The 22,161-nt window shown below is 36.0% G+C and overlaps 1 protein-coding gene across 10 annotated transcripts in view; it reads right to left on the minus strand.

Moving 5' to 3' along the window:
- SPTBN1 (spectrin beta, non-erythrocytic 1) overlaps positions 1 to 22,161 on the minus strand; it is a 270,174-nt gene that overhangs the window by 230,346 nt on the left and 17,667 nt on the right. Inside the window, exon 1 of one of the 10 annotated variants that reach the window (XM_072635560.1) lies at positions 9,568 to 9,675. The exons of the other annotated variants lie outside the window; for them this stretch is intronic. The gene's annotated coding sequence lies outside the window, so the exon portion shown is untranslated. Of the gene's footprint in view, positions 1 to 9,567; positions 9,676 to 22,161 lie in introns of those variants that run through there. 10 annotated transcript variants of the gene reach the window in all.

Consider the following 22,161-nt stretch of genomic DNA (forward strand, 5'->3'; position numbering starts at 1 on the left):
CACACAACATTAGCAAGTAGTTATTTCACTGCAACGTGCTTGCACCTGTCCCATTGTTAGAAGTTGAAACACTGTTATTTACAGATTTTGTAAACTGGGTTCAGCCAGAGTGTCTCCCTTCTCAAAATTCATTTCCCAAAATATCTGAGTTATTTTCCCAACACAAAGCAAGCACAACCCTCACTTTTCCTATGACACATAAAAGACAAAAGTTATCAAAAAATATTTCAAACTACCAAGAAAAGTTAAGAAAGAGGTTTCATTAAAAATGTCAGGATAGGGCCCATCTTTTATTTCTTGCTTCAGTAGAAAACTCCACCTTCTACAGCTGTTCTATGGCTATGAGAGGTGGCTTTATGGGAAACTGAGTTACCTATGTGGTATAATTTGAGGAATTCCAGAAAACCCTGAACTAACCCAGCACCTGAAATCTACACATTAGTCACTCCTTTGAGTAAAGGCATAGAAGATCTCTGATGAAATTCAGTTGTCTGGAAAGGGTCATATAGTAAAGTCATCATCAGGAATAGCTCAAATTAATATCTGATTAGCAACTATCCCCTAGAGGACTTTGAAAGGAATAAGATACAGGATAGGACAAGTCAGTTTTGAAAGGGGAAAGTAAGAGTTCAAACACTGGTGCTGCTCAGGTCCAGGGTCATAGTAGAGGGTCTGTTGTGAGGATGCAGAAAGGACAAGGAAAAAGCCCATATACTTGACCTATTCCACAATTGTGCCCAAGGTTAGCCACACACATGAGCCCTACATCTACTTCATGGGGTTGCACAGGGAATAGACCTCTTTGATTCTGCTTTCCTGACATTTTAATTATTATTCCAACTACACCAGTCATATATACAAACAATTGCCAACAGAAGGAAACCCAACTATTTCTAAAGAGGAGATTACTTTGGATTCAGAGGGAGGAGATCTGAGTTCAAGAGCTGCTTTTAACTGACTAAATCATTGCAGAAGGCTTATATAAATTCTCTGCACCTCATTTTCCCTCAGTCTGTAAGATGAGAGCGGTTTGGAATAAATGCTTTCAGAGATGCATTCCAGATCTAAAGGTCTATGATTTAAGACACGAGAGACTCTGATAGAGTGTGCAATTATTTCTAAAAAGTAGGGTTTCTTGTAGTAAATGAGAAAAACACATAACAGTGTCAAGGGCAGGGATGAGCCCCTTATTATTAACAAATTATTTCACATCCAGCTACATCTAGAAACTAAAAAAAAAAAATAAGGTTTTTTTTTTTTTTAAAAAAGATGCAGTCCTGAACTGTTTAATAGCACTAAATTCCAATTAAATGTCATCATCTTTTTAAAATGTATGTCCAGGACTTCAAAAGACACATGATTTCACTAGTATGGGTACTTTTATTGATGAAAGTATACACCCTCATCTCATTTTCATCAAAAGTTGCTGTAACATAGAAACATACATCACCTAATGGTCAGCTTTCTGGTAATGAGCCTTTTCTCTTCAGATTTAGGCAGGCTGGTCTTTTGACAACAGATAATGCAAGCGTAAGCTTGACTAGCATTGGCCTTGGAGAAGCCCTAGCCACTTCTATGCCATAATGATGCACTACAGTCAGATCTTAGTAAAGCATTTTAAAGATACTTTATTTTGATTTATAAAAAAATGTTCAGAGAGTACCTATCATTTTAGCTTTGACTTTCTCTGTTCCCCAGCCTGACAAGAAATTAAATGCAGTAGGAGACTTCTCAAAATGAAAGGTTTTATTACAAATATTCACCCCTTAATTCATCTGTTCTGTGAGATCCATGATAAGAAGCTGTCTTTCTAAACTGTAAAGGTAAGTGGAGTTGGAATTGGAGGCATTAGGTTTGAGCTTTGGCTCTGCCATTTACTAGTGATTGACCTACGGGCATGTCACAACCTTCCTGGACCTCGCTTTCTTCATCTATAAAATGGAGATGATGATTCTTCTATATCCTGCCTTACAAAGTGGTTTTGAGGAAAGCACTTCATAAGCCATATGGCATAATGTAAACTATGCATATAGAAGGTTCCCTGAAGTGTCATTTCCTACATTGATGCATTAAGCCACTAGCCCTTCCCCACAATGCTATTAAAATACTGACTCCCTTGCCCATATTTTCTGAAACCAATTCTCATTCCTTTTAGGATTTGGAAGGGAATATTAACTCCATCCTCTTCTGAAACTCTGTGGGGAATGATGCTCTGAGAAAGAATAGGATGGTGATCAGATTGTTGTGGTTTGGCCTTCATTCTCTGAGAAGGTCAAGGACATCATGAGGGATGATGACTGGAGCTGCATGGGAATTGGATATGAGTGGGGCAGAATTGTGCAAAGTCATCAGCCTCACTCTCTCCTCCAGAGTCATTGAAGTCCAATGGCAAGACAAAGGTCAAGATGACTGGCAATGGTCCAGGATACAGTGAGTGACCTCGGTCTTCCTAAATTAAGTTCTTTCCCAGGTCTCAGTTTGTCTGAGGCCACACCCATTCAATGACTAAGGACTGGGTAAGAGTTGAAACAAAAGATGACTTCAATACTTAGTGTCCTAAGAAATGACAGCAAAAAGCATGAGACTTTAGGGGGGTTATTAGTTTTCTATGCCTGGCTTCAACTCAATCCTCCTCAGGGATCCCTCCAGTTAAAGGAAACATATCGAGGAAATTATGGTCTCTGAATAGTAAGAGCTATCATTAAGAAAGAAATAAACGCTAGGAAGAAAAACCACAAAAGATCTAATTCATAAAGATTACTCAAAATTGCTAGGGGTGGGGAGGGTCCCAAATGCTATGATTTTTCATCTGGTTCATAGAAAATGAAAGAAAAAGCAACCCAGGACTCAGAAAATTACAAGAAAACAGAAAACATTCAAAAGTGCTCTGGTAATTTGGTTTTCACAAGCTAGGATTTGAGGGACAGGAATTTTACTTCACCTTTAGAAACACTCTATAAATTAATTTTCTAAATATAGTGATGATGCAGTTTTATAATCATATGGATATAAAAGTACAATAGAATCAAATAGAAGTCAATACTTTTTATTATTTCTATTACCTTCTCTGCTCTATTACCTAATAAATTTGATTCACATTCATCATTAAAGGAAAGGAAACTTCCCAGATTCCACTTGAACCTCCAGGAGACTTAAGACATCTTTGCTTCATTTAAATGGTATCTCCAAGCATCCTTATCATCAAGCATACTGCGTTATATGTGACTGTCACAAAAACAGTTTTTCAAATTAAAAAGAAACAACAAAAAGACCAAACTCTGCTGAAGTTTTATCCTGGAAGCAAGTTCATATGGACTGGGGGAGGGATAATGTGTAAAAAGTATGATGTAAATAATTGGACATATGCCTTTAGACATTTATCTATTCACTTGTAATGCTATTCATTTGTCACACAAGTACATATTAATAATTTTATTCTAACTAAAATTTTTTTATTTCACATAAACTGATCAGTGGTGTCATTAGGAGCATGTCCTAGTTTCAGTCCAAAGAATCAGGAGTTGTTCTAATTCATATACTGGTGGCATGACTGTGTAAATGGCATTTAATTTATGCCCTAAAAGTTTTAACAACATAATGGAGGTGGTGAATTTAATGCTGATAAATTTTACATTTAAAAAGTAGACAGTGTAAACAAAAGATGCTAACTCTGTTACTTTGATAACATCAAAGGAACTAAACCTCAATGCTTAGAATAAGTGCTGAATTTACAGTTTGAGATTTGAATCATGATTTACAGCTAGGGAGGATAAAACAGTAAGCAGTCATGTAGGTAATAAGTAGCAGTAAAATGAGGCAATGAACTACATTATCTTCAAGGTTCCACCAGTTCTAAATCCTACCTACAAACTTAAATGCTACAAAGCATTTAACAGCAAGTGAGCTATTATTAATGAGCACGGGCCAACAGGCATGCCTTACTTTATGCAAAAACGAAAACCTTGATTTACATAAAAGACAGCATGGGAATGATGATTATTTACGTTACAAATAGGATTCTGCCTGCTATAAAAAGTCTCCAATTAGAACTGCCTTAAGAAAATCCCTATTTCTTTAATGCAACTTTTCAGGAACATATTTATTCCAGAAAGTGAATTACAAGTGTATAACATCAAGCCATTTTTTATCATCTCTTTAGTCAAATGGCAATCTTTATAGACATGAGTCCATAATTCCTAATTCCTTTTTTGTAGAGATAGTTTGACATCTAATTTCAGAATCAAAACATAATATTACACTCATAGAGTCAGAGTAAAAAGGAAAGATGGGGAGGGAGGCAAAATTTCTTTTTTTTTAAAGTCCACATAAGCTGCAGGAATACTGTATTCCGTTCCTATTTAGTCTGTCATTTATAAGTTAACATGTCACCCATTTCTCTGTACAACAAAGAACATTCTTTGCCATCTTACCACTGGACAGCAATTTAGAATATAACTAAAACAGCATGAAACTATGTATTTGGGTGCAGTAGAAAATTAAGCTGATTACTTACGTTAGTTTAACAGAAGTGGTGGACTCGCAACACTTAAATATCAATTTCCTGCCATGAAGGAAAAATTGCATTTTTTTTTGACTCTTTTGGCCAATTTATCCAAATAATGACTCATCTGGGCATTTTGTTTTGATGACAGTGTAAATGAAAGGGTCCACTACCCAGTGGAACCTCAAGCACATATACTCTTTGAAATACTGGGTTTATTTAGAACAGGCATTCTTAACCAGGGGTCCTTGGATAGATTTCAGAAAATCTTTGAACTAGAATAGGAAAAAAAATGCATCTTTATTTTCACTAAACCTCTGATTTCCTTTGTAATCCTATGTATTTTATGCATTTAAAAACATTCTTTGAAGGGGTCCATAGAGTCTATCAGATTGCCCAAAGATCTGTTACATACACAGAAAAGGTTAAGAACCCCCTGAGCAAAAAAGTCAAGAAATAACTTCTCTCCTTTCCCAAAAAATCAGTAAAGAATATGGAGAACTCTGCAAAAACATGAACTATTAGTGCTCAAGCTCCTTTCTATATATAAATAGATAAATAGTTTACTTAACTACACAAAGATCTCAGATTTTATTTGTGTGTATGCCTTTGCCACTGGTACAGACCGCAACCTTTCTAAGGCTTAATAGTATCAGAATTGTTATGGCCAAAACCATCCATCACCCTTTGGTAAATGTGGTGATGGGCCACTCTGAAATTAACTAGACTCATCCTTAGAAGACATAATTCAAGCTACTCAATGGGTCCAAACTTAAAATCTTTGCGGTTCTGTCTGACCTTCCAAAGTTTATATTCCTCTAATACCCTGGATAGTCAGGTCCTTCACACTGTGATTAGGAATTGGAGTAATTTTATAAGACCAAGGGTTGGAGGTAATGTTTTCCCAGCTGAGAGAGGTTAATTATGTTTCAGAGTATATTGGTCAAGGTCATTCATACAATTAACAAATAGTAGGGTTAGGTTTCAAACCCAGGTTTTCTAAATCCAAACCCAACATTCTTTCCATGAATAAATCTTGCACTTTAGATAACCAAAAACTCATTGGGCTCCTCTATCCAGAAAAAATATATGACCAAGAACACTAGAAAGTAGAAAGAATTCTTTAAAATGATAGTTTTCAACTTAAGGGCTACAAACCCTTGGGCAAGTGTAATTATTTCAAAGTGTCAGTGAATCTATATGTAATACCAAATATCATTTTGATCTTTATTTAGCACCAACAAAATTTACAACATGACAATATGATAAACAAATATATCTTTGGAGACTAAAATAAGTACATTTCATCTATATAAACATTCCTTTTTAAAAAAATGCTTACCGATGTAGATTAACAAAACACAAATTACTATTACGTATGGCCCAGACTCCCTTTTGTGCTCTGTCCTATACCTTTAACTGGGGACTCCAAGAGTCTGCCTTGGGATCCTGGGTTTCTGGTAAGTCAGCATGCACCATATCTAGGGCGAACTCATGCCCACCTCATTATTCTCCCCACCAGCTTCGTGCCAATGTACACAAACCTTCTCCCCACAACTTCCTTTTCTAATGCTGGCTTTGAAAACAATAACAAAATCAACCCTACCAAAATAATCCTCCATTTCTGTATGAGTAGTAATTTTTTTTTTCATATTTAAAAAAGGAAAATTAAAAGGTTAAAATCCTTCCCTAAAAGACTAGGAATCACTGAAATTAAAAATAACCGAGAATAGGAGTATTTTGGTTATTTTTTATAGAGCATATTCCCTAAGTTGGAATTTTTGTATACCTATGTACTATTTGATAAAAAGTTTTTTGAGTTCCTATTTCAGAGATTTAAAGATACATTTTTTTCCTCCCTTTTTACACTATCATATCACTTTGGCATCTCAAGTCATTAGAAATAACTGCTTCATAGAAATCATTATGATAACATACTGTATTTATACTGCACTGTATATGTTTCTATTTTTTTCATATATATTATATGATTTAATCACATTTTGTCACCATATTTTCCTATGAAATCAATAGCATTTATTAAGCTCCTCCCATGTGCCAGAAAATGGGGAGGGAAGGGTGGAGATTGGGGGGGTGGGGAGAGAAAGGAGATAGTGGTTTACAAAGAAAACTGTAAACAGACAAGGCCCTTAAGGAGCTGACGATCTAATACTGAGCATTTTGTATGTTATATGACCTGACCTTATGTGAAAACTCAGTTACATATGAAATGTTTTTCTAAGTGAATCCATTCCAATAAATCCAAATTTATTATTTTCCTCTGACGGTAACTGTATATTGTCAAAGTTTGTTCAGTGGATTAAAATGGACACCATAGGCAAATACAGTATTAATCCCTATTTTCTGTACAAAAGGGGAAAAAGGCATATGCAATCTTATTAAAATTAAAATTAGAAAACAAGTGCTGGGAAGGGTGTAAAATCTTCTCTGTGATTTTTTCCCCCTTTTCTTTAACAAAACCTGCCATCTGGCTAAGGGCATTCCAATGCCAAAAAAACACTAGGAGAGAGGGGGTGGTTGTTTTCTTTTGAGTGAGGAGAAAAGAGAAACAGTTAATGGATGATGAAACTGCTAGAATGAGATGACGCTCAACATTGGGGGTAAAGGTAACAATGACCAGTTAGCCCACCGTTCCAAAAAGTTTGTAAGCTTTTTTGGTCAAGAAAACTTAACATCGTCCTCTGCAAGGGAATAAGGACAAATACTCTAAAAGCAATAAATAGATAAGCAGAATCTGACTCCATAAAGGTGAAAAAAAATGCAAAGATCTGTGAGGTTCAGACATGAGAAGAAAAATAAGAACAGCCCATCTTATAGAGAAGTGATGGATGAAAAGTGTAGCTTGAACATGGCCAATAGGGGAATTTGTTTTGCTTGACTATATGTCTTTATAAAGGACTTTGTTATTTTACTTTCTCATTGGGGTTGGGGGAGTAGAATAAGGATCTGAAAATAAAATAAAATTGAATTTGGAAAAACCAAAACCAAGAATTCATCTTATCTGAGGCAATATATGGTTTTCAAGCTGGACCCTTTACAGGTCAGAAACCCTGAGGCCCAGGTGAAAAATGATAAATATTGAGTTCAGACCAGAATTCCAATCTCCTAAATCTCCAATTCAGTTCTCTTTCTACTCCAAAGGGCCTCGTGGTAGCCCTGAATCCAACACTGTATGCCCCAAGTTGAGGGAAAGTCCTCCTTGTACTCCTGAAAGTGAATCAGTAGTGTCTTTAAAGGAGAATTCAGTTGACTTACTCTTCTCAGTGTTGGGAAAGAAACCTGTTTTTTAAAAACAGATTTTGCAAAGCCCTCTGTATTTCTCATATCTACTCTGGTTTAACTCTCTTACAAAATTATGAGGTCCTTGAGAGGAGGGACCATGTCTTAAGTTTCTTTTTGGATCTCACTTAGTATCTAACAGTGTTCAGCATACACCAAGCAGTTAAGAGAAGCTTTGAGAAGAAAGGAAGGGATGACTCTTTTAAAGATGGCCACACATATGTGGTTCTTCCCTTTAGATTGTGAGGTCGAACACTGTTTTTGCCTTTCTTTGTATCCACAGTGACTAGCATGATGCCACCATGTACATGGTAGGAACTTAACAAATGCTAGTGGACTTGATACAGTTTTGACTCTCCTTGGTTCATGGCCCTTCTACTTTTTTTGCTCTCCCTATTTTCAGGGTAAGTTTAAAAGCTTCAAAAATAGTATTCTAAACTCTTTGATGAACTCCCTGAGGACAGGGATCATATCTTACTTACATCTCTTCAGCAATAAACACTAAAAATGGGACAAATTAGGCCCAATATTTGTTGAATGAAAAATTCCATCAAAAACTAGGATCATAGGGCTATGAATGTAGAACTAGCAGGGACCTGAACTGCTTCTTGTTATTTTCACACCCTGAATTAGAGAGTTGATTTTATTATTTTTTTTTGTCCTATTTCCTGTTCCTTGCCTTAGGCAACAATATATTGGTAGTTACAGCACTAGCTAACAGACTTTGTTCATAGAAAAGCAAATTGAAAGTCTTTTTTAGGAATAATCAAATCATAGCTCTAGAGCTAAAGTACATCTCAAAAGTCACCTAGTCCAATCCACTGATTTTTACAGATGAGAAAACTGAGGCCCCAGAGAGGTTGTGTATTGCCTAAGGTAACCTATTTTGCCCAATTATTAGTAAGCATCCAATGAGATCTGAACCCAAGTCTTCTTAGTCCAGAGCCAAGTTATTATTCTTGGGTAAAAATACACCTTTGAAAGCACTGGATAAATCTCCAAAGAATAAGTTAAAGTTCATATAATTTGTAAAATTACATCCTTACCCTGATACCACATTGCGACATGAAGTGAATCTGAAATCTCACAAGCTACATAAAAAGCAATGTTAAGGTACCACCTAAGCTCAAACAGCTTCAGGTATGGGTCCAGCAACAGACCACATGTCAGTAAGAAGACCAGTCTAGGTAAGAGAGCCTTCTCACTCAGAAGGTTGAACACCAATTGATTAATTTTCTTTGGCTAAAATAATTCAATAAGAAAAATTTCTCTCTAGATAAATTTCTATATTTATTTATATAATTTATACACACACACACACACACACACACACACACACAGAAATAGAGAGATAGTTAATATATTTTGTTCCATTATCATCTACCGACGTATTCCTCCTTCCCATCCCAGCAAACTACACTTTATAAGAAATCTACATGCGTATAAGAAATATTTTTAAAAGAGAAAAAACTAACCATAACAAAACTAACCAACACATTAAAAAATTAACCATTTAACAAAATTAACCAATAATTCAACATATATGGAGAATGCCCTTCCCATGGTACCCCATCTCTATAAACAAGTTGAGTAGGTACCTTCTCATATCTCTTCAGAACAGCTAGGTAAGCAGTGGATAGGATGTTGGGTCTGGAGTCAGGAAGACCTGGGCTCAAATCCAGCCTTCACCTACCCCCCCTGCAAGTCACTTAACCGATCTACCCCAATTTACTCAATTGTAATATGAGGATAATAATAGCACCTACCTCTTCAGGTTTCTGTGCGGATCAAGTGGAATAATATTTGTAAAGTGATTAATTAGCACAGTGCCTGGAGCAAAGTAGGCTTTTCCTTTCTTTCTTCTTCCGCAACATCAAATTAGTTGATCACTACAATTTAATTCCATTCAGTTGATTGTTTTGGATAATGAAATTCTTCATAGGGATACAAGTTGGCATCTTCTCTGCTACTTTTAGTCTTAGAGTTATTAGCTCACATCACTGAGAGATGTGACTTGTTCAGGGGCACACAGTTAGTATGTGACAAAGGCAAACTTTGAACTTGGTTATTCTTGTTTCGAAGACCAATTCTCCACTACAACCTCTCCTGAGACTTTCTGTAAAGACTATCTCTAAGATGTGGAAAGTTTGTGGAGAAGTGAAAGTACCCACAGTGATGAAACTACAGATGCTTTAAGTATTATAAAAGATACTGAGGATAAGATACTAATTTTAAAAGGAAAGAACTAAGTTATCTGCTAAAAACAGGGTTAAGAGATAAGTAGCAAAGAATAGTAAGACATAAACAGTTGAAGAGGGTTGGGTCCAATTCATAATAGAAAGTCATGAGGGTTGGGTCCAGATGATTTATTAGTCCTCTGGGATAGGAAGTAAACAGTACTCTCCCAAAACTCACGGATGACAAATTTATTTAGATTCATTATTATGAATACAAATGCAATGAGGCCTAACAAAACCAGGAAATGAGACATTGCAATAGGGCACTTAAACTTTAAACCAGATGAATCACTTCAGACTTCGGAGCTGGAAGGGACCTCAGAGGTCAAATATTCCACAGCTGAACAATGACAAAAACTCCCTTTCAACATATTGCTGGTCATCCAGGCCACAAAGTAAAGTAGAGTAAGCCCTGGTTATAGTCAGAAGTCAAATCCCATCTGTAACAGCTGTTAGCTGTATGATACTGGGAAAATTGCTTAACTTCTCTGGGTTAATGTCTTTTCCCATAAAATAAGAGGGCTAACCTAGATAGCTTTTGAGGTCACTGCCAGCTTGAGATCTGTGATACCACAATCTTCTGCTTGAAGACTTGCAGTGAAGTCTATGTACTAGGTGGTAAGGGGAGACACATTTATAGAGTGACTACTATGTGCCAACCTAAATGCTAAGTGCTTTACAAATATTATCTTCCAAAGCAGTCAATTATACTTTTGGATAGCCCTAATTTTTAAGAAGTTATTCTTTACAAGCAGTTTAAATTTGTCTCTTTTCTACTTTCAGGCACTGTTCCTGGTTCCATCCATAAAAGGTCTAGAAGAGCAGGTCTTTTGCTAGATAGCCCTTCAAACAATGAAAGACAGCTATTATTTCTTTATGGTAAATTCATTTAACCTTTTCTTTGCATCAATTTTATTACCCAGAAAAATCAGGATAACAATAGCACCCATTTTGCAAGGTTGTTAGGAGGCTGGGATGCAATAAAATTTGTATAACACTTGGCAAACCTTAAAACACCATATAAATATTAGCTAGTAGTAGTGGTGGTGGTGGTAGTAGTAGTAGTCCCCTTCTACCTCCTATCTTCTCTAGGCTAAAGTAGTAGTAGAAGCAGTAGCAGTAGTAGTAATGGTGGCAGTAGTGGTAGTAGTAATATTAGTAACAGTAGTAGTAGTAATAATAGTAGAAGTAGTAGTAGAAGCAGCAGTAGAAGTAGTAGTAGTAGTAGTAGTAGTAGTAGTAGTAGTAGTAGTAGTAGTAGTAGTACAAGTAGTAGTGGGAGTGGGAATAGTAGAGTTCCCTTCTAACTTCTATCTTTTCTTCTGTAGGCTAAATATCCCTAGTCCATTCAACTGATTTGTATGTTTTCATTGTCACCATATTGGTCTTCTCTCCTTTGGATGATTACATTTAAGGCTTGATTAATTCAATTAAGGAATCCCCCAAAGTGGTTACCTTTATTCAAAATTGCACTATTTGAAATTAGAACTATGTAAGATAAGGTAATTGGTTCTAGCCCAATGGAAATATGCCATGCAGATTCGAATAATACAATCACTTCTAGGAGAATTCATCATTCTTACTAATCAGATGACTGTGCTTTCTAGTTTATCGTTATCCTTGAAAATGTATTAACAATGTATTAAAATACCTGTCTTCCACAACAATCTGTCCCATAATGACTACTCCACCCTTTTACTGAGAGAAATTTGCCAACTTTGTAGCATATGAGGTGAAACTTATTCTGACTTGCATTTTTGTATTATTAGTGATTTTGAGCATCCTTTCACATATACATAATATCATCCTTCAAAGCTGGAAGGAATCTTAGGGAGAGGCCATTTAGTCTAACCTCTTCATTTTATAGCTGAAGAAACTAAAGAGAGCTTTGAGTTCTGAAGAACTATTAACTCTCACACTTAGAGTTGACATGGTTGCTTATACTTTGCAACTCTTGAAAATTGTCTGCTCATAAATATTCTTTAACCACATACCCAACCGGGGAATGGTTCTCAGTCTTACATTTGGATTAGATCCCCAACATCTCTCGGACACCAGACCCTTATTAAAGATGTTAGATGAAAATAATTTGCCCTAATTGATCACTTCCTTTCTTACCTTAGTTATATTAATTATGCTTATGAAACAATTTTTCATCTAATCAAAATTACCCGTTTTATCTTGCAGGATCACTTCTATCCCTTGCTTGGTTAAGAGCTACAATTGTGAAAGGAACATTCCCTTTCCTTCCCTTTTTAAAATCAAATATTGTCTTGCCACTATTCCACCATCCTGGACTGGTAAAGTTGATTTTTTGAAGTGTTAAGACTTCACATTTATCTCTTTTAAATTTGGCCTAGTTTTCTAACCTGTTAAGACCTTTTTGGATCCTGGCTGTCATCCAGGTTGTTAGCTATGCCTCCCAGCTTTGTGACATCTGCCTGTTGTCTATGCCTTTATCCAAGTTACTGATAAAAATGTTAAACAGCACACAGCCAGCAACGTAGGACTTCAGCACTCCAATGGAGACTTCCTTACAAGTTGGTTTCCAAGCATTAATGACTTTATGGGTTTGACCATTCAACATATTCTGAAACCACTTGATTTTATTCTTTCTCCCCATCTCTCCAACTGAGTATTCTACATTTTAGGCACAGGTTTGCCAGGAATAATTTTATTAAATTATTCTAATCTAAACATATGGGAAGATAGAAGGAGGGAAGGAGGAAAGGAGAAGGGGAGGAAGAAAAGGAGGAAGTAGAAAAGAGAGAGAGAGAGATTGATCCACAAACAATGTTGGAATTACAAGAAAACAATAGACAAAATTCCAGTTAAGATTAAACAAGTATTCAGAGCAGTCTCAGAACAATAACAACTTAGAATATCATAGCACCCTAGAGAATGATTTTCCTAAACCAGTCAATACCTTTTCTTTAAATTTTTCTCATTGATAGCTTTGTCTTTACATCACCTTCATATCTGATTAAATGCTTCTTTCTTCTCCTACCAAATCGTTCATTTCTTGTTACAAAGAACAAAAATGAAAGAAGAAAAAAGGCAATTCGCCACTCAATCTATTTTGAACCATTCCTTCTAAAAAGTCTCTTTTCTGCTTAGTCAGATGTAAACTCTAGAGAAACTTCTACTAACAGAAATAATTAAAGACACCTTCCTTCTCTTAGCCTGATCACCACCCTAATCATTTCAGGGAGGAGTCCTTCTTGTACTGACCAGAAGCAAGTAACCCAGGGGATAGGTTAGAAATTGTATAGGCCTTCAATAAAAATGATGTAAAAAGATTTCATTGTAGGGTTTTATTTCAGAACAAAGTTTAAAAAAAGGGATAAAGATTGTCATTTAGGCAGGACCAAAGGTTTTAGACTGCAGTACTGTCCTGGAGATGTGGGGTTTGCTCAGTGTGATTCCACATTACTCTTTCAAGCTATTCTTGTAGACACGTCAAATATTTTGTTAAAATCTACATCAATTACATGTACAATATTCCTCTGACCAACTATCTAGAAACTCTGTTTAAAAAAAAAAGGATGCTTGGCCTTGATAGAGCCATTATAATTAACTCTGCCTCAGTTTCCTCAACCATAAAATGGGGATAATAATAGCACTTACCTCCCAAGGTTTTATGAAGATTAAATGAGATAATATTTGTAAAGCACTTAGCACTGTGCCAGGCACAAAGTAGTTGCTTAATAAATTTTTGTTCCTCTCCTTCCTTCTATACATTCAATGACCAGTCCTTTAACAATATGTTCTAAAACAAAAGGTACACATGTATCGGGAAATGGTTGATCTATAGTACATTAATATAATGGAATACTATTGTGCTATTAGGAACATCAACAAAGAGAATTTCGAAGGAACATGTATGAACTGATTTAGAATGAAGTAAGCAGAGTCAGAAGAATAAGATACGTCTACCATGATGTATATGAAAACAACACTCAAGGATTCTACAAAAAAGATGATAAAACATACTTTCCTCCTCTCAGGAAAAGGGGTTGGGGGGGGATAACAGGAATAGAAGACTGCATCTGCTGTCAGAGTAATTTCATGAGTCAGTTTGGTGTATATTTTTCTTCATTACCAGGAAGTCGGGAAATTACTGTGATACCCCAAACTGAAAGGAATTAACTTTTTTTAAAAATGTATTACAGGATTTTGCCAGCAATCAAAGTCAAATGTAAGGGCTTACAGTTTGCAAACCCCATTCTTATCCCTTTTCAGAAAATCAAGATGATTATCTTTGTCCAATGCTGTGGCAGGTATCTTATCCTTCATGATTTTCTCAGCTCATTAAAAGTAATTTGCAAATTACATCCAATAATGCTTTAAGTACCAAAGAATTTAGTTCATCAAATCTTGCTAACTTAAAATTCTTCAAGGGCATCTACCTATTTTCCATCTCCCTATTTATCTTGGGTATATTAGAAATCTTTGTCTTCTCCTTTCCACTTCAAAGAACACTCCTTGGTAGAGAAAATGGATTTCAATATTGTCTGTTACCATCATCTTGGCCACCCCCAAGCAATGGTCCTCCCCCCCCCCCCCCCGCCACTCCTTCTTTAATCCTTCCTCTTTTCCCTAACATAGCTAACTCCACATACCCTTTTGTTGTCCTCAATTTCCAATGCCAACCTTGGATCTTTCTGATAATATTCTTACAGGATTATGCGACACTTAAATATTCATCTTCTCTTAACAAACCTTGCTTCCATCTTCTACACCTCTTTTAAAAGTCTAAGTTGACTGATGAGTTCCCTGAGCATGTCAAGTTCTAGACAACTGTTTTCCCCTCATTGTTGGATTTTCTGTGTCTTCAGATTATTCTTAGAGCTTCCCATCTGTCCTGTCCCACCTTCCTCTTATATATAGAATTTTAGTTCATGGGATCCTATCTACCTGCTCTGAACCCTCTGAAATCTGTTCTCCAAAAATCTAGGGTGCTTATCAGATTATACATTCATCTTTCTCAGTCACAAATTCTGAGACAGAATAGTCACTACTTCCTCTTTTTTCCAAGATTCCCATTATTTCCATCCCAGGAATCATTTCTTTCTTGTTGGTAAGAATAAGGTCTATAATAGAAATTCTCCTCATTGGGTCTTCTGTTTTTTGAAAAATGAGATCATGAAATTCAAGAAATCATTTGCTGCTCTGCTTCTGACTAAAGGAGAGCTCTAGAATGTGTCTGAATAACTGAAGTGCTTCATCACTACTATAGTATGCCTCTTACAGGCTTGTGCTCTGTTTTCCAGACTCCTTATATGTTTCCTCCTTCTGTCCAGGTGACCCACAGTATATGCTAATGACAATATCATTGTCTCCACTGATCTTTATCCACTCTCTCTCCATTCCCCTCCTTAATCTGGTTCCTAGATAGCATCACATGATTATATCCTCTTAATATATAATACTGTTTCTCCTCTCATTTTATCTATTTTGTTCATTTTGAACTAGTCATTCCCTTCCAAAGCCACATTCCAATCTTGGGTTTCCATCCAAATGGGTTTCCATAATGCCTCTAAGGTTAAATTTTCTTCCTGGACATCTCTAACTCACTTTGCTTACAACCCACAATTTGTTCATTTGTGTACAGACATCTGAAGAAACGGGTTTTATTGCTGACTCCCTTCTTGAATTTTGTCTCCTATTAATCTACTGCTCTCTCTACTTTGTAGATATTCTTTATTTTATCTAGAGCATTTGAAAAACATAGGCAATTTTCTACTGCTCTTTTCCTTTCAATTCAAAGTCCTTGATTCCAAGATAAATACAGTCAATTGTCATGAGGTAATTCCCATCACCAGACAGGACATCATCATTCCTATATTTTGAGCCATGGTACAGATGAACTGAAGGCATTGACATGATGTGAGGGGAAACAAAAAGGTTTTCTTTAAATGACTCAAAGGCCCTGTCAGTGTAGAGGATCCCATGTCACCTGGTCTTAGGCTGACAAGAATCTCACTATCTATAATTTTTGTTCTTTCCTTGTCCCCTAATTAAGTAAGACTGTTTCATTTTCCTCCCAAGGACTGGGTTCTATTATCAGCTGAGATTCCAGTAAACAGTTAAACAGAGAAAAAGATTAGGAGAGGGAAAGGAACATTAATTATTCATATATGGGACATGCATTAACAGGAGCATTTGGCCACTGCAAGAGGACCCATTTCTGGAAGAGGCAGACACCTAAATAAGAACCCATGACTATGGTTGCCAAATTTTTTAAACATGTCATTAAACATAATAGTTTTCCTTGTTCATTTATATTTTTATACAATGATCCTACACTATCTTATTAAGTAATAATTGCCTAACAATTTATAATTTTTTTTGTCTATTATTGTCAAAACTTCTAAACCCAGCAATTTGGATCTTATTTCATAAATATTGCAAGAGCCTTCAGGTTGAGTCTCCCAGCCTCAAGTCTCTCTCTGTGACAGTCCATCCTTCACTCAGCTGGCAAAGTGATTTAACTGAAACCAAGGTCTAACATATCACCTCCTACTTAATAAACTCCAATACCACCCTACTACTGCCAGGATCAAATATAAAATCCCCTGTTTGGTTTTTCTCAATCTCAATCTCAATCGAGAAAATCTCAATTTGTAGATAGAATCCCATTATTGAAATTCTATATTGCAGAACTTCACAGCCTGGATCTTTCCCAGTCTCTTTCAGTCTTTTTAAACTTTGCTCCCCTCCACGTATTCTAAGATCCTTCAGTAACACTGGCCTTGTTGCTGATACATGCACTGTACATTCCCATTTCCCAACTCTATCTTTTCCTTGGTTATCCTCCATTTCTGAAGCTCTCCCTCTTCAGCTATGTCTCCCAACTTCCCTTGCTCCCTTTATGACTTAGATCAAACTCCACCTTCCACAGAAGGTCTTTACCAGCCCCCTTTCTCTCTATTCCATTTCCCTCTGAGAAGACCTTGCCTTTATAGTATAGGTAGCTATGTACTTATGTGTTTAAGCTCATTAGAATGTGAGCTCCTTGAGGCAGGGGCTGTGTTTTTGCCTTTCTTTGTATCCTCCTCACTTAGTGCAATATTTGTTATATAGTAAGCATTTAATAAATGCTGGTTACTGACTAGTTTCACAAAAAAGATGTATCTGGCACACACTACTTCCTACTCACTGGAAGCAGGCCAAAATAAGGAAACTGACGATGTGGCTATTTTTCCATATCAGAAAGAATAAATCACTTTTCTCCTAATTTTATATTCAACAGTTTTACTTCCATTCCTCAGTTAGCATTCCTTAACTCTGCAAAAGGAAAACTGGATAAAATATTCACTGGTTCCAGGCTCCCCATATTACCTCATTTGAAGCCAAACTGCATTAAATGGGTCCCTCTGTAGATATGACACCTAATACATTGCCCCAACTGCTGTGGGGCTTCAGGTGCCAAAGGAAAAAAGGATAATGGGGAAAAAGTCTGCTTAAAAAGCAGGCCATGTAACTAACTAACTCTATTGGCAGACAAAGCTGAATGAATCTTCAGCCAATCCTGTCCTTCCTGTCTTAGCCTTCTCAGATTACAATGCCTCCGTTTTCTTGACGTCTTAGATAGCCTGTAGCCTTAATTCTGAAACTAGAGTGTCTAGAATGATCCATGAAAATCCTTATTCCTGTTGGAAAAACCCAACCAAGATGTTTTCGGATAGAATGTCATTACTAATTAAGCCAATTATGACACAGACCATGCAAATCAATCCTATTACACTTTACCAAATTATTCGGCAGTCCAAAATTCAGTCTTACCAACAGTAAAATTATCTTCAAGCAATGGGGATAAGCTTATAGAAAAAATGGTAGTGAAAATGGAAGATGGAGGGAATGAATGAAAGGAGAGAAGTAATAGAAACTGAGCTATGCTAGTTAGTGAAAAAACAGCAGGTTTTTCTACACTGGCATTAGAAAAGTTGTTATTGAGCTTTTTTAAAAAAATAGATAATTCACTCTTTTTGGAAATCTATCCATTTAACTAAAATAATACTCATTCCTAAATGTACCTCTTTAAACAATTTTAATTTTTTTTTGCCTTTGCAGTTAGCCCACACGCTATCTGTGTTTATGATAGTAGTCTCTTAGCCTTGTGCCTAAAGATAACATTGTCTTTTTTTTTGCATTTTGAACCTTTAAAATTGCAGCTATTGTTTCTAAAAATGGAGAATTATCTCCATATTCTGCAATATACACAACCCTCAACTTGACTAGTCATTATTTAATCTGATGTATTATTAACCTTGTTTACTTATAGAAATGATGCAGCTTTTCCTGCTTTGAGAGGCAAGGTTAAAAAAGCAAATACTCAGGTTTCAGCACACTCTCATCTCCTAATCATCTTTCTCTATTGCCCTTCAGATTTACTGTGGACAGAGTTCCAATACTGATGCAAAGACATTACCAGCATTTTCTAGGAAAGAGAAACTGAAAATTAAAAACAAAAAGTACAGATTGAGGAGAATCATTTTCAATCCCCTCTCAAAACACAATAAAGGCCACAGCCAAATAAATTTGAGAGTTGTCATTAAACATGTTTTCAAAGTTTTCTTAAATAATTCAGTCATGAGTGGGACTTTGTGATTTAATCCAAGGAGGAGAGAATGTACCCCTAAGAAACACTAGGCTCTAATACTTACTAGCTATATGGGCAAATCAATCAGATTCAGTTTCCTCATTGATAAGGAGGTTGCACGAGATGGAATCCATAAGTTAGTCAATTATCTATCTTCATAGACAGTAAATTTACTCTAATATCTAATCTTTCTTGCTTTAGTAGAATTGATTTAATTCTTCATCTCAATTTTCTATCTTCCCCTAGCACCTACAGTAAGTAATTAATAGATGTTTAATTAATTGAGTTGTTCTAGTTTTAGAGAATATAGAGAGATCAGAAGCAAATATACACCTCAACCTAGTAAATAGAGTTCTGGACTCAAAGTCAGGAGGCCTGGGTTCAAATTACAACTCAGATAGCAAATACTAGTTGTGTGATCATGTGCAAGTCACAACTTTTGAAAGTCAGTTTCCTCCTTTGTCAAATGGGGATCCCAATACTTACACTGTTATTTGTAGGATGAAGCTGCTGAGTTGTAGAGCACTGGAAGGGGAGCATTAAGACCCAAGTTTAAATGCAGCCTCAGATGGTGTTTAGCAATGTGATCATTTAGCAAGTCATTTCAACCGCTGCCTGAGCTCAGTTTTCTCTTTTGTCAAATGGGGATAATAATAGTGTCTATTTCCCAGGTTGCTGAGGATAAATTAAATGTTTGCAAAATCACTTCACAAACTTTAAAACACCATATAAATGTTAGCAATGATTATTACTATGAGAAAAGCAGTTGATAAACTTGAAAGCACACTATATAAATGAATTATATCACTAGCTATCCAATCTATGGTAATGTTTTATAAATCTACTTTACTGGAGAGCAGTGTGGTTATTGTTCAGTCATGTCCTACTCTCCAAGACCTCATTTGGGGTTTTCTTGGCAAAGACACTGAAGTAGTTTGCCATGTCCTTCTCCAGATCATTTCACAGATGAAGAAACTGAGGCAAATAGGATTAAATGAATTACCCAGGGTCACCCAGCTAATAAGTGTCTGAGATCAGATCTGAACTCAAGAAGATGAGTTCCTGACTCCAGGCTTAGCACTCTAGTCACTGCTCCACCTAACTGCCCTGGAGAGTAGTTGAAATGAGTATAATCCCCAAATAATTCTTAATTGGATCTGAAACGCATTTTTACATTTAAATAAATATAAGTACATCAGATGTTCTAAAATTTTACTTTAAGCCACATTAGGAAGATATACTGTGAATTTCTAATTCAAGAAGAGCTATTCCCCACATTCCATTCTCCCAAAAGGACCGTATATAAAGAGCCAGCCCAAGCAGAGCTTCCTTCTTTCCAACCATCACCAAAGTAGGGATACTGGTCATATATTAAGTTTCCAATAGCTTCTCTGTGGAGAAGTTTGGCTTTGAACAAATTAGAGAGGAAAGAAGGAAATCAGAGATCAATAAAGCAAGGAACTCAATCAGGACAGTTACTATCAAAGGAGAAAAAATTTAAAATGTCATCTGAGAAACAAACTAGAGTACTAAGTAGGGTACTCATAATAATCTTGCTCCAAACAAACATCAAATACCAAAGGATATTTTACATCCCGTTATACTATCCTGATGGTCCTATGAAAGTTCAAGAAAATTAGGAATAACAACGGTCAACATACATTATCTCATTTGATCCTAACATCAACTTATGATATCCACTTTAAAGAGGAGGAAACAAATTAGGAGAACTTTGGTGGTGCTATTCATTCCGTCTTGAACCACAACAGCCAATGTGGTCCAGAAGGTTTCATTAGCCAAGATACTAGAGTGGTTTGCCATTTCCTTATCCAGTGGTTTAAGGCAAACAGAAGTTGACTTGCCCAGGGTCACACAGCTAGTAAGTATGTAGGGCTGGTTTTGAGCCCAGGTCTTCCTGATTCCAGGCCCAGCACTCTATCCTCTGCACAACTAGCTGCTTAGGAAAATTTAAGTGATTTATTTAATAATTTTTAAAAAATAGGCAAGCTTGAGTGATTTGTTTGCCCAAGGCCACCTAGTCATTAACTGTTTGAGACACAGTTCCAAACTAGGCCTGCTGTATAGCTGTATAGTTGAGCTAATCATAAAATGATTGGTGGTCCTAGAAAGGGGAGGGAAGGTGACCAATAATTAATTCCTAAGGAACACCTATGCAAGTTCTCTGCTGTTTCTTTGCATTCTGTTCAATGAGCTTCCTTTCCTTTAAGAAGTCTTCTTTGTCCTCTCCTCCCCTCTCTACCAGGTGGGGAGTGGAATGGCTGAAGTGGTGACATAAGAAATATGGATCACAGAATGTACTAAGTCACATGACATGAAGATTTTTTTTTTTTAAGGAGGGATGGCAACTCAGTATCAATACATCTCTGCTTTAGGACCTATTTCAGGCATAGAGGTGCATGTGTGGGGTGATTCCCTCTGCCCCACCCAAAAGGTAAGAACCCTGAGGGGGCAGAAGGGAAAAATTATGAAGAAAGAAAAGTCAGTATTAAGAGTATATGACAGGTCTCTGTAAAGAAATATTTTAAGCTTTTCTGGTTTGATTTTTAGTCGCCCAAGAAATTATCTCTTATTTATATTATTTGTCCTACATGTCTAAAACTGTCTGTTGTAGAAAGTCTGTGTTAATCATTGGAGTTTCTGCAACTCAGAAAACCTTAGGTCTTATCATAATAACTGTATCATTTTTTCCTTTAATGTTACTTTGTCTAATGTGGTATTTTCACAGACCCAATTAACTGTGATAAGTAGAATATGCTGAAAGTTACTATCAATAACTTGAAAGCAAGATTTTGCTATAGAAAAATAAAGTTTAAGATATTCCTACACACATAAGCAATTATCACTTCTATTGATTTTTTTTCAAATACACAAGTCTATTAATCTGGCACGAACAATCAGTCTATAATAATGTAAATTTAAAAACACTAAAAGGAAGCAGAATGCTGAGTAATTTAAGTGATGGCTCTTGATCCTAAAAAAAGACAAAAGAAATGTCTCCTTCCTTTTGGTGAGGCCATGAGGGATTATGAATATAGAATATAGATCTCTTCAACATATCTGTTTAACTATTTTTTGTTAAAAACGATGACCGTTTGGGAGGAAGGATATGCAGACATGAATGTGATATATGTGATGTAAAAATATATAAAACAGACTTAAAGGAATTTCTATTATTTAAAAATCTTTTTTTCCCAACTTGAAATTATCCTCATAATTTCTTCTTTTCAGAAACTGATGCTAACATTATTTTAACTTTTTTCAAGTTTGGAATTTAAATAAATAGAGTTTTAATCCTGCCTTTGTCACTCACTAGCTATGTGATATCAGGGAAGTCATTTCTCTTTGTCAATAAGATGAGAATTTGAACAATGTGACTTTCAAGTACACAGGCTCACAGGATCATAGAATTAAAGGTATAAAGAACCTCTGAGGTCTTTTAATTGCTTTCTCTCATTTTACAGGTAAGAAACTTGAGTCTTAGAATAGTAAAGTGATTG

The sequence above is a fragment of the Notamacropus eugenii genome, chromosome 1, assembly GCF_028372415.1.
Source record: "Notamacropus eugenii isolate mMacEug1 chromosome 1, mMacEug1.pri_v2, whole genome shotgun sequence".
Taxonomy (NCBI): domain Eukaryota; kingdom Metazoa; phylum Chordata; class Mammalia; order Diprotodontia; family Macropodidae; genus Notamacropus; species Notamacropus eugenii.